The 14,601-nt window shown below is 37.3% G+C and overlaps 1 long non-coding RNA gene across 2 annotated transcripts; it reads right to left on the minus strand.

Moving 5' to 3' along the window:
* Positions 1 to 1,372: 1,372 nt before the first annotated feature.
* Positions 1,373 to 2,413, minus strand: LOC122970356. Of its 2 annotated transcripts, none has more exons than XR_006399184.1 (3): positions 2,322 to 2,413; positions 2,140 to 2,217; positions 1,373 to 1,768 (listed from the first exon to the last, which is right to left on the minus strand). It is a non-coding gene; the product is annotated as an uncharacterized LOC122970356 (long non-coding RNA). The 2 variants fall into 2 exon arrangements; XR_006399186.1 differs by having other exon boundaries at positions 2,319 to 2,406.
* Between the last annotated feature and the right edge of the window lie 12,188 nt (positions 2,414 to 14,601).

Consider the following 14,601-nt stretch of genomic DNA (forward strand, 5'->3'; position numbering starts at 1 on the left):
TCAACAATAAAATCTTCTGTACCTGACTGGGCAATCGACAGTCAGAAAACAATGTTGTAATCTATTAAATATCTGTGAATCAAGTTCCAAAAATTTAACAGCATCAATCTTGTAGACTACGCCCACTGACTTTCCTTACATAAGTTTGGCTTCACTTCCCTTGTCAGAACTTGCATACAATAGGAGTAAACAGCTGATTTTACCTCCTTGTTCTCCTTTTCCTTTAACTTGTTCTTCACTTCGACCAAGACCACCTCCATTTTTCTGATCACTTCACAGTTTAGGTATCCAGGATGAGGATGAACGATGACCTCCTTTATTACACAGCTTTGTTGAATACTTGATTCTGATTGGACAATTACGGCATTCTACGGTCTGTTACTTCTGAATAGCAAACCGCTGCTATGAATAACAGACTGTTGCTAAGGATGTAGTTCTGTTCATAGACTCTGAAGGACCACATCCAATCATATCAATCCACAGAAAGAAATCCGGTAAAATTACCAACTATCACTCATCCTCAACACCATGTGGCAAGAAAACGATAGAGATAATGTCTGTGACTGGGCACAGATGTGACGGCAGCCTGAAGAGCTACTGGGCTCCAACCATTACAGAAAGGGAAAAGTTTAGCAAGATCCTGTCCTCCAATCCAGGCAAGGCAGCAGATCTGGTGAGTGCCTCTCTTAGTTGCGTAACACTGCACACTAACTTAAGTGATAAGCGGTAGTGATAATAGTAATATTGTTACCAGTTGTTTGGTCTAATATATAAGCTGCACTGAAAAGACCCGATATGCTGCTGTTCTCCTCTGGCCCCTGGTGCAACAGGTTGTTGCTGTTTAGCAAGATAACACTCTGGTACGTTGTGGTTTCATTCTGTGAGTCGAGGCAGCGATGCTGTGTGTTTTACGCTGTTTTTTTATTCACCATAGGTCCCGTCCTCTAGCAGCTACCTGCTCCCACGTGTTGAGTCTTCTGCCTGATTATTGCGCAATTTGCACATAGGAGAGGTAAATATTGATGTTTGCCTGTTATGCATTTGTTTGGCAGTGTGAGTTAATTAATTTTAACTGGTTTCTTTTGTAGATACTGACTGCCACTGCTGTTTTGTTTAAACTACACACAAAGAAAACCAACTCTGAACTAAACTAACGAAAAAAAAAACAAAACAAAATCAATCCTTGTCTCGTGAGCCCAGATAAACAGCCACTGTATCCAGCCGACAACGCCAGAATGTGGCCGGGCCCAACCAAGCAAGGCCCAACTTTGGTTCTGTTAGAATTATAGGTTGCACTGACACATTAATATTCAACTCACACCAGATAAAAGGCCACAGATCCCTTATAATGATACAGATAATGGACTGAGAGTTCCCCCAAGATTACAAAATTTATTAATAAAATAACTAATAATTTAACAAGAAGTTAAAACAGGAGATTTATTAAATACTGACTACTTTAAAATTGTGCAAAAGTACAAAAGATATTTCAGTAACAATAGACTATTATAAGAAAATGGGAGCGCTAAGGCGTGGTCGGCCATAGCCAAGTTATACTGGTACAGAGCACCCACCACGCCGCTGTGCCCTACACACCCACACACACAGCGAGGCAAAAACCAAAGGGGAAAAAAACTAAATTGTGAAGGAAGTGCAAAAATGACTACCAAACACGCTTTTATGGGGGTGAGAAGCAACAGTGAGGACTCTATCACCAAAACCCTCCATCATCTAGGCGGCCACGCTCTCCACAGGTCCACAGGCAGCACTACAACAAAGAAACACTGGTTAAACGACAGCACACTACATTACTGATTTCTTGGGGGAAAATGATCAACTCCACGATGGGCGGCAAGAGGTAACAAAAGAAGAGACCACCTAATGAAACTAAAGGCTAATACCACAAAGAAAAATAAAACAATTAAAGCAAACTAACCAATTGTATTATCAAAGCAACCATGAAAACAAAATATAGAAAAGAAAAATTAAGCTAGACCAAACAAAACAAAACTAATCAAAATAACAAAATGACGCAAAACAAAACAGCAGTGGCAGTTAGTATCTACAGAAAAAACGGGTTAAATTAATTAACTCACACTGCCAAACAAATGCATAACATAGGCAAACATCAATATTTACCTCTCCTATGTGCAAATTGCGCAATAATCAGGCAGAGGACTCAACACGTGGGAGCAGGTGGCTGCTAGAGGACGGGACCTACGGTGAATAAAAAAACAGCGTAAAACACACGGCATCGCTGCCTTGACTCACGGAATGAAACCACTACGTATCAGAGCGTTATCTTGCTAAACACCAACAACCTGTTGCACCGGGGCCAGAGGAGAACAGCAGCATATCCGGTCTTTTCAGTGCAGCTTATATATCAGACCAAACAAAATTGACAACCAGGAAAGGGCGGTGCTACAGCCTGTCTAGCCCTACAGTAGCCCAGGAGGGACATTTGCCGGCTACATTTGCACACAGTTCCAACTGTAGAATCTAACGGACTATTTTTTTAGCTTAATTTTTGAATCAATAAAATCATTTCTAAATCAATATTTTGTGTCAAATTTTTTATTTCTTTAGTAAATAGCGAGCGGGAAATTATTGTGAAATAAACCCCTTCAGGCTGATTCAAGATCCCTCCACTTCGCCCTGCATCACCCTGCCAGGGTTCATTTCACATTAATGACTCGCTTGCTGTACATCATCCCTTACTTAATCCGTCCTTTAACTTAGGGTAGAGGGTCCCATTTGTTCACAGGAGGTCCATTTAGGTCAACAAATAGTGTGAAAGTTAACTTTAAAACAGCGACATCTGTGCCCTGGGCAGAAACCTCACTTGGAAAAGAACGACTGAGCCCCACTGCTGGAGCCTGGCCTGGTAGACAGGTCTGTACCCATGGGGTCTGGTTAGGCTCAGCCTCAAGAAACAATATGGAGCCTTTGATAATCTGTCCAAAGCATAATAAAGTGCTTCATTTTTCTAAAGGAAAATCTTCAGGGGCATTGTTGTAATATCATTATTAGCTTTAATGCCAGAAAATGCAGTAAAAGATCAATGATAAACATTCCATAATAATGCTGTGTCATTTTTGTGTGCTGGTCTTAGGTTGTTCTTCTCCTGTTGGAAAATGCACTAAATTATGTCTGCACTTACGGATGTGCATGTTCAAACCATACTGCAGATTTGTCAGTAGAGGTCACTGTCAGTGTCAGACACCAGTTCCATAAAGGAAGAAATGCATCATCAGGAGCTTTCAGTTTGACAGTCTTTATGCAGGTATTGACTTAGTTCTGACCATAACCTACAGATAGCCAACCATAAGTATGATAATTAGCTAATTTCTGCCAATAAATCATAGCTGTCCACCACAGGACTCAGTTTTACTTCATAACAGACTAAGGGGCACTGTCAGGGACAAACAGCCATGGATCAAAAACATCACTCTTCTTATATTCTCCTAACAGTGCTTTCATGTCGCCTATTATAGAAAGAACCATAACAAACTGTCAAATGTAGTCTAGCACATCATGAATACCAAACTATTTGTGATGTCACAAATCATGCTTGTTGACCCCCCCTAAAATTGGATTGTCACTGAGCTCAGAGAAACTTTCCACTTTCAGCAGATGAATGTGAAAACAAACTCTGTACATACATTATTCTGTACAAGCTCATACATTCAACTGCAGGAACATGAAAAAAAACTGATTTTTGAGTGAAGGGGAGCTTTAATTCCTATTTTTACAATAAATGTTTTTAATTAGCCTTATGGATATAGTATATAAACAAAGGTTGCCTTTGTGTATGTTCTTTACATACAGACCTTGGTTCCTCCCAGCTGGAATTACTATGCAGTGCAAAGCAGAGCTTATGGAACCGCAGTTTGAGATGTGAATTACCAATCTCAGCTTGCACCATAAAAATGTTTTGATTTCCCTGTTTAAAGTGATTTTAGCATGAGTGGTTTTAACTGTAACCTGCAAGTCAGTAACATTAGTGTTAGCTTGTGGTCCTTTGCTATTATTAGTAGCTAAATTATTTTTTTTGTCAAAACAAATTTGCAGCACTTAAATGTGTCCTACAAAACAGGATGGACATGAGTGATGTGAGCTTTCTTTACTTCACACTGAAAAATCAACAGTACTGCTAGCTAACCAGCTAACATTAGCCCTGAGTTTAAAGCCTTTTCACTAACATTTTCTTTTTCAATATTGCTATTAAATGCAATATAATGTTGATAAGTGTCATTCAGTTAGAGGTGAAGATAGTTACCGATAGGAGGGCGGTTTGATCATAAACATAGAAGCCAAAGCAGATAGTTACTGGTAACAACTTGGTTCTGTGTGAACATTAACATGTGCATTTTGATACTGTGCCCCCTTAAAAAAATTGACTGCATGACACCCCTCTATGTCCTACTAAACTAACAAAAGTCTGGAGGCAGGTCTGAAAAGGAAACAAACATAAACATATTAAATATAAATATAAAAGGAACATCCATGCAAATGTGAGTGACCCTGTGCACATTCACCTACATGCAGCAAAGAGATGCATGGTTCCAGCTTTAGTCCTTTGCTTCATCTCTACGTTCAATATGGAAAAAGACTAGATAAAGATAAAAGCAAAAATCTTGTAGTCTGAAGCCATGTTTTGCAGCAATGCTTTCCTCCAGAGGGGCAATAAAGTTATCTTGTGTATCTATGATGTGGATAAATTTAATAGGTTTTAGCTCTTAATTGTTGTTTTCAGTTTATTATGAATATTGTGATAATAGTGTTTACAGGGATACTGTCGTCTGTGATGATCATACCATGAATGTGATGTACAGGGCTCCATGTCTAAATATACAGACACTGGTATTTGTGTTTTCATGTGCATGTGTGTATTTGTGTTTGCTTTATGCTCTTTTGTGTTTTTTGTTTGTTCAGGACTATAAGTGTACAGGTGTGTGTGTGTGTGTGTGCGTGTGTGTGTGTGTGTGTGTGTGTGTGCGTGTGTGTGTGTGTGCGTGTATGTGCACATGAATGCTCATGTAGTATGTGTTTGTGTGTGATTGTCTCTGAGGGTGATGCTGTTTGTCTCATGTTTTAACTGGATATGACACTCAGTCTATTCCAATCACTGTTTTCAGGAGCTGCTCTACTGAGGTCTGGGCAGATGCCTTTGACAACACAATGACTATATATATATATATATATATATATATATAGTTATATATGTGTGTGTGTGTGTGTGTGTGTGTGTGTGTGTGTGTGTGTGTATATATATATATATATGTGCACACACATACATACATATATATATATTATCATCAATATATACAATATATATTTATAGTGAGTGAGAGAGAGCATGATGCATGCAACCTCCAAAAAGGAAAGGGGATATTTAATGTTGCATTTAGAGTAAATCAGGCAGGCAGAGAAACAGGCAGCTGTTCCCCAGTGACCTGAATGGGGAGTCACGAGAGAATACCCATTTGAGCTGCTCTCCGCTAAATGCACTCTCATATTAATATTTTAGAATCACCCATAATGCTGCTGGAGAAAAAAGAAAAGAGGTCCAGAAGGAGGAGGAGGAGACATACATCAATTTGCCCAAGGTCCTCACTCCAGGAACTTGAAATAGAGGGATATTTTGCCATTAGATGAAATAGTTCATTATGCCAGCTTCTCAGGAGCATATAAAGCAGCCTGTCTCTTTTTTTCACAAACACACACATGCACACATACACACACCCACGCATGTGTGCACGCACCCATGCACCCACACACATCATGCAAAGACATGCATCATCTGCTCAGCTCAGTGAAGAACTGAGCCACACCTTGGTGTGAGCCTGGGTTGCTGTTGTTACATATGAGGTGTATGGAAGGCCAGAGCAGTCATGCTTCAAAATGTTTCAGTGTTGTATATTCATGTGATAGATAGATATTTTGTGACATGACATGCTTTGTTTTTTTGGAAATATGTCTCTCACAATTTCAATAAAACTGGATCACTGGATGAAAATTATTCTGATGTGGTAATCATCGACATAAGGTCAGCAGAGATACATCCTTGCTGGCTGTTCACATTAAACATCAGCAAATAGCCGCAACCAAACAAAGTCCCTGTTAAATTTCTGGATAATATTTCTTTGCGGATGGAATTCTAAATCATGATCCCATTTTACTGTAACGTCACAAGATTCACATGATTCCAGTAGTTACACAGCTGTCAAGATGTCATGTGACATTTTTTTTTCTAAAGAAAAAATCTGATCTGTGCAGTATGTGGATGATTCAGCATTTTTTTCATTGAGAGGACATTAAGCAAATTTCCATATATTATCAAAAATATCAAGCAGAATCTCCTGTGGAATCACCAGCTTACCATGGGGTCCTGACTCCACAGTTTAAGAAACTCTGTTTACAGTGTAATGACCAAATTAGACATATGGCCTCGCACAACCCTGTTTCTAAATGTCTAATGTTTTTTTCTGAATATGCTTTTTAAAAAATGTACAGCAATTGCCACCTGGATTATATTTCACTGGCAACATTTCTTTACACAAACATTTTGCATCCAAAGAACAACACTTTGACACCAGACCAGCAAGTGTGTTCTGAGTCCCACATACATTTAGGCTAAAGCACTTAGGTTACGGAAAAATCATGATTTAGCTAAATATTAAGGAAGTAAGCACATCCCTCTAAATGTCTCATGCTTCAAGTTACAGTTGACTTTTCAATGTGAAACTAAGACTACCATCTTTCCCAAATCTTAACAAAGTTTTACATGTGATCATGATAATTGCTATCATCTCTACACTCAGTATAAGTGATACTGCACTTCAGACCAAAGACACCACTTTTGTTATATCTATGTTCATGCGTCACCTGCATGTGAATGCTGGACTCAGGGAGAGAGGGGTTAAATCATATTTGCGGTGATGATATATGCCAGTTTATTGATAATGGTAATTATAGCAAATGCTAATGCTAAAAAGAATGTGTGATTTGATAAGATCCAGGCCAGCTCAAGTGTTTGGTCCTCTCAGTTTGTTAGCCCTCCATCCATCACCTTGCCGGATACTTACTTTTACACATTTCATGTGAAATTCATTAGCATATCATTGACGGTGACCATAATTGTTTAATGACTCATTAATAGCTAACACAGTAATTAGCATCAGTGGCATAATTATATGTAGTGGGTGAAGCATTTTGTTTGGAATAATTATCACAATTGACAGCCTTTTTTCCACAAACAAGCAGAACCCTGAGAGGCAGTGGAGGGTGTACACAAACTGCTGGAAACACAAACAATATACTCCATCTGAGAAGCAACGTGACTAAACATAACACACAAATAAAACAACAACCACAAACATGCTGAGCCCTGTTCAGGGCTACAGCCAGCATTTTACAAATACTGAGGTCATGAGTCCAAATGCAGCAAACCCCACCCCTGCAGACTACTTTGATCAGAAGCCATTTATTCTAAACTGTGACATTTTTTCTATCAATCTAGGTTTTTGAAGAACGTTGTATTTGTACAATTTATTATTCACTTACATGTGCAGAACAAACTGCTCCTAAAACCACCATATTTTCCTAATAAATAAAAAATATATTCTTGTTTGTCATATTTAAATTTCCTATGGCTTATGTGTTTTTCTGCATTTCAAAAATGTTTCCAGTGTTGGAGGATTTGCAGATTTCCAGTAGTGGAGCAGTTTTGTTTTAATAAATGTAATGGGGAAAAGGGAACTACCAAAATCCAAGTGTATCCCATGTTGATTTGCATAAAAAGATAAAATACAATGCAATTCAACCGCAGGAATTTGAGGAGAAAATTATAAAATTAAAACATTTATTTATTTTTATTTTATTTAACCTTTATTTCATCAGGCAAGGCATTAAGAACAGTTTCTTATTAACATAACACATCAGTAAAGCATTTACATATAATGTGCACAATTACGAAGAAAACATAAAAAGTAATGTCTCTATTACTGGAACAAAACATTATGGACATAATGTAAATAAATTAAGAGATGTGAAAGCAGAGCATGCATACATGCATAAAGTGTCAGGAAGCAGAGATGTGCAAAAGAAAAAAACAAAAAACTGTACAGTTACTGTCTATTCACAGATGAGTTGATTAAAATGTATACAGTGTGCCATTGCCATCATATTTTGTATGATTTTGATTTTTCTAATTAATTAACTGAATTTCAATTGTTTTTGCAGTGTAAACACTTTCCCTTGTTTTTGCTTAGCATACATTTCTTGCTGATGTGGTCTATTAAGTAAGCTCTATTACAGCTATGTCCTGCCTGTTTTTAGTGTTGTGTGACTTTGAGAATATGTTTGAATTGTGGCATTGAACATGGCTCCATATAAATAAATGAAATGAGATAGATAAATAAGCCCTATCAGTATTTTTTTTACAATATAAATTACATATATATATAAAAACTATAAAGAAAAAATATGTAATCTGATAATTTAGATGACATTATAAGAAAACATTACATCAGATTTATTTGGTGTCTAGTATACAAAAATTTCTATATACACTCAAACATTCGTATGGCTACATAATAAACATGCATACATGAATAGATGTAATATCAAACATTTATGACATATTTGATTGTAGTTTACTGTTCATAAATTTGGGACTAACATTAGGACTAACATTTAGTCACAGGGTTACTCTTTTGTCCTATGGACGGTGCCTTTAAAGAAACTGGAAGCAGCCTCATGTTCACCCTGATGAAGCAAATGTAGCTGAAAACACTGTGGGGAATAAATGTGATAGAAGCATTGTACAGCCTGATTTATTTCAATGAGCCTGCAGCTCGGTGTGCTCTGTGAATGTGAAATTTATTGACAGTCCACAAAAACATTTCTTGGAAAATAAAAAAGACATTTAGTAAAGGAAAGCCCGACTGTAAATGGATGAATACAAACACCATGATGTTGGCTGAGCAGACAAAGACATGGAAACATTCTATAAAACCCACAGCACTTCAGCTCAGTCTGTCTGTTATCTGCCTCCTCTCCTCTGAAACACAATTATGTGACCATTGGCAAACACTGGTGCCAAACACAGCCATTTTTCCTCCTTGCCACCAGATGGTTCCATTGAGAATAGAGTCAGGCCCACTGTTTGTCTTCTACTTAGAGCTGGGGTCGTAATGGAGTCACTAATGATTATAAAACACCTGCTCTGAAAATAAAACAAACAGAAACACTGGCCAGGGCCGAGAGCTAAATACCTATGTGATCAGGTTGAAAAGGTACTGGGCTTGTGCTTGGCTAGTACTTACGCAGGGACACAAACCTTCAGCAGATGTCCCACCTATAGAGGTAAGAGGCTGCAACCTCAACCACAAGAAGCAGACACACAAACATCCTCACATTCAGTCTCCATAATACCTAATTGGCTGTTTGCTCAATGAGGAGAAAGGTTTGTGTCCACAAAGGGGTCATGTCTGTGATGGTCTGTGGTCTCTTTGGATGCCAGCTAGGGTTTCATGTGGTTTAGAGGTTATCAATGCCCCAAAGCTGCCTTAAAATGGAAATGTTTGTACAGTGCTATGACAAGTATGAGACGGCAATAGTGGTTAAGCAATAAGTGACACACATGCAACTATTTCATATTCAGTGTTCTGTTTATTGTTTCTCTATTAATGGATTCAGCATTTAAAACCATGTCAGTTAAATTTTAATCACATTATAGCTGAAGAGTTTGGGTTTATCTCAGTATACCTGCTTTATCAAACACGCCCTAGGCCAGGATTTGCAACCATGATTGGTTGAGACACATCCAAAATTGGTGATCAACCTACAGGAGGTCAGCAAGAATGTGAAGCTGCTGTTAAGTTGCTTGTTACAGGTTAATTTACATTGGTAATATTCGTAGATATTGTGGTATATTATATATTTTATTATGATTAAATGAGAAACACACAAATTAATCATTTTCCATGTCTACAGTACACACCTCAACTTTATGTAGTCAAAAGAAATATAGATTTCTTTAGAATTACTTTTGTGTTTCTGCCATTGTTTTGGTGTCTTTGGTTGAACTACACAGTCCACCCCTTCATCTCAGAAAAAAACATGTCATATTACTTATCTTACAATTAAGTACAAATTTCTTTTGGGAAGAGACTGATCATAATTTGATAAAATTTCAGTTGCTCATGACCAATGTCAGTAAATAGATTTGCTAACATCGCTGTCAAACATAAACAGCTATTTAAAAGACCTATGTGGTTAAGGTTAGGGACTGATTGTAGCCATGCTTAAAAAGAACATTGACTATGATTCAGCACCAAACTCCTCCCATATGATGTTTGGGTGCTCTGTAACAATGCCTCTGACATACAACAGTCATAATTCACATAGCCGCTAGAGGTCCTTGAATCCACGGGAAACAGTGGAAAAAGGCTTCCCAAATTGGATCAATGAAAATACTCAGAAAAGAGGGAGGGCGCCATGAAAAGCAAAAAAAATCTCTTACTTTTTGCATTTTATGGCTTGTTTTTTTGCTAGAGGTCTTTGTCAGGTAAATGTAAATATGTCATTTTTAGGCATTTGAACTAACAACTAACTGATGCTGTCATTATTTGGGAGGACAGTAGACTCGGACCGTAGAGAAGTGGATCGTGCTGCAATATTGATACCCCCCCCATTGTTACTGTTTAAATGCAAGCTGACTACAGCTGCCATCCATAAAGAAGCAAGACACAAACTTTAAAATGATATCCCTGGCAGTGTGGAGAAGCCTTTCAAGCAAAATGTAGACCATTATGTAACTGAACAATTAAACAAATCGTTTAAATCATTGTTATTCATTGTTATAAAATATAGGTAATATTTTGGTGTGCAAATATGCATGTAAAATATATGAATATTGATCTCATTCTAAATACAAAGACAAATCAATATTTATGAATAACTTTGTCTCAATTTATTGATTCCTGAAAATGTTTTTCTGTCTCAACAATATGATGTCATTCTATGATCACCAATGTTATTGGTAAATTTTGACCCTACACAGGATCAGCAGGTATGGAATTTGGATGGATGAATGAATGAATACTACTGATTAACTTATGAACAATATGCTGACAATTAAAGTCATCAGGATATAACATTTATTCTTAGAAAAAGAGGAAACATGTCCCCTCTGAATATCTTTTGTGGCTTAAAACAAAGACTCCCGGGTTTCTGTAACCCTGAAACATACAGATTAACAGGCTGAAAAACTGCATGTGGGTGGGGGTGGGGTGATGCTGGAGCTTCCCCTCCCCTCTGGTCTTCAACATCTCAATCATGTCTCCTGGGCTCCGCCCCTTTGTATTAGCCCCCAGAAAGTGATGGGCATCCTTTCACTGGCTGCCTGACCTCTAGTAATCCTGTTTCACAAACCAGCTCACTGCTGAAGCCAACACAATGGCAGGCGCTCAGCCTTCACCCAGTCAATATTCCAAGAGACTTGATAGAGCAAATTAGTATCCTTTGGTAAGGGCATGACCAAAGACCTTTTCAGCACCCTACCAGAATCAATAAAGACCAGAAAACAGCGTGTTTCTTTCTTTTTTGCCCTTTTACTTCCCTTCCCTTCCACTTTGTGTGACTTCTATCCAGGGTTCAAGCTCTGGTGTGTGTGTCCAACAAACTGCCTCCACTATTGGGTGGAGATCAAAGGTTAAAATGCCTGATGGTCAGTGTGTAATCAAGTTTTCACTCCTGCTTGTAGTAAAAGAGTTGTTACATGATATACTGTATGACTAAGGCTGGTGAGTGGCCATAAAAAGAAAAATTATTAAAAAAAAATTAATGAAAAGTGAAGTTAGAGATTTTTGGGTACCAGGTAAATGCAAAATATACTTTACATATTTTATTTTAATTTCTTTAAAGGATAAGTCTGGTGATATTTAATATTGTTCTTATTGTCAACAATCTCATGGAAAGGCTAAATCCTTCAATAAATGGAAATATTGTGTGTGCATTGTGTGTATCAAAGCCTGATATATCTTATTCCTTTGTACCATAGAGCTCCATTGTTGTCTAAAAGCTATTAAAAACACAACAATGAGCCACACTGCTCCACTGGGTGACATGTTCAATTGAATATTTCTTACTGTTTGAGTAATGTTTGCTTAAAAACTACAGCTGTTTTTGGAAAGGAAAATACTGAGCCTTTGTTAAAAATTTTTTTACTATTGCTTTTAAGATTTATGTCCTCAGTAGGAACCGATGGGCTTGGAGATGAATGTCATAGAGTAGAGAAGTCAGAAAGTACTAAGAGTGACTATTGTTGGTTTTACTCTTTTCATGGGTTTTGTTGACATGAAAGAGAATATAAAATAACAGCAGATTTATCAGTTGAGAAAGGGGGAATAAAACATAACAGGAAGCCATTTTAAACACAAAAACTATACTTTCGAACATATGTACTCGCTGATCTCAGTCTTTAAAATGTCACTGACTTTAAGACCATTTCAATGGCCAGTGTACTTCATAACTACTTCTTTGTCTGTATTCATGTATGTGTTCCTGCTCCACGTATGCACAGGCATATGCATGCATGTTTGCATTTGTACGTATGCACATGTTCAAATGCACTTATACAGTATGTATCTGTATGAAATATGTATTTGTACAGCTACATAGTCTATCCATGTGTGTATAAGCATATTAACTGTATGTCCGTGTCCTTTATGTTTTCTTGCTCTTCTTTTGGAATGTGATATACATTTGCAGCATATTCTGCAAGTATTTCTCAACTTATAGTATCAAATAAATTTATATCTGTTTTTTCTTTTTTTCCTTTCTTTTCTTTTCACATGTAAGATTGTTGTCTATTGATGATAAAAATGGTGTGTCTAAAACACGACATAAAGTTTATGGCCTTCCTATTAAAAATAAATATTAGGAAACATGAACAGGTATCATAACGTCAACAGATATTTGTGTTTTTGAATTATTATTTTGTTTTAGGAGACTCAGAGATTGAAACATAGATTGACATCAAAATCAATCAAAAATATTCTTCAGATATGCAGCAAACCTCTAAAAGCATAAATCTGAAAATAGCAGCAAAAACCAAACACTTTGTGATGTCAAATTCCAAGTCATCATGTTTCATGTGGAAACAAAATCTGTCATGCAACTTTCATCAGTTTCATCACTTTTATCATTGTAACTTAAAAGTTCTATATGTAGGAATCAGAAATTTCTTCTCATTAGTGACACCTGTGGCTGTTAAATAAGCTGTAGTGAATATCCTGGTGCTAGCACTTGCGTGCATGCTCTATTGCAGGTAATGTCTTTTTCTACACTTACACTTTTTCCTCGCTTACACTTCTCATAATTACATAAAAGATCTCTAACGTGTTTTGCACTGTGTTTCTTGAATAGATCATGCTCTGCATGTACTGTTCTAGTGAACTGTAAAAAGATTCTTAGAATAGAGATAAAATGCTGATCACTTCACTTTTCTATGCAGCCTAAATCACAAAAATAGAAAACTAAGTAGTAGGGATGTGCAGGGATGTATCTCTTTTCCATTTTATGTAACATTTATCACATCAAGTCTATGTAACCAACACAACTTGTTCAGTATTACCACCAAGCTATAATTGAACATTTTTAGGTGTAGTGCATGGTTAATTTTACTCAGTGTGGTAAATAGCACTCTATCAGTGAAGCCATGGCTGTTGTTGCAAAACTATTTTAGTGTTAAGAGACACACTTTTGAGAGTGGCCTATACTGCCATCAGAGAGACAACAGGGACGTTTGTTTGAGCCATGCATCAGTTATCATGTGCAGACAAAAGGTCTTTTGCATTTTATAAACATAGCACAAAAAGTAAGGAAATTTGTGTTTGGTACCTGGGGGTACCAGAAGCTCAAAACAAGAGTCAATAGCAACAGCAAAATAAGCTGTTTGGCACTGGCAGAGAAGATTTGGCAAATTTTTCATTGGCGCAAGACACATACTCAGCTCTGCTGCTCATCCCACAAATGCATGTTCCTTACAAATGTGGCACCATTTAAAAGGGAAATAAACAGGCTTTCCAACGGTATAAGATTTATTGCCAAGAAGCATTGTTAAAACAAAGAAATAATCTACCAAACACAAATTCTAATCTACCAAAACTTTTTGTGCTATGTTTATAAGTCCAATGCAGCAAAGAGCAGAACATGTTTCTGATGATGTTTCAGCACAGTGATTTCCGTTGTTGTGATGAAAAAAGATTAGGTCTGGTTAGGTTTAGGCACAAAGAAAACTTGGTCAGGTTTAAGAAAAGATCATGGTTTGGGTTGAACTTACAACTTCGTAAAGGGTAGGGGACGTTTGTCGCCATGGTTACAATCAACTAACTGTCATGCTCATGTTTGAAGAAACCAACGCTGACTGACAGTAGGAAACAGTCTGAATAATCTAGAATAACATCACCTGACATCCTCCTTTGCTGGATGGACAAGAGTCATAATTGCCATGGCTTCTGGAGGATGCTGTTACTTCAATGTAAACATACTGTTTTGGGGCATTTGCTGAAACAACTAATTCTGTTATTTTTG

Source organism: Thunnus albacares, chromosome 2 (assembly GCF_914725855.1).
Source record: "Thunnus albacares chromosome 2, fThuAlb1.1, whole genome shotgun sequence".
In the NCBI taxonomy this organism is placed as follows: domain Eukaryota; kingdom Metazoa; phylum Chordata; class Actinopteri; order Scombriformes; family Scombridae; genus Thunnus; species Thunnus albacares.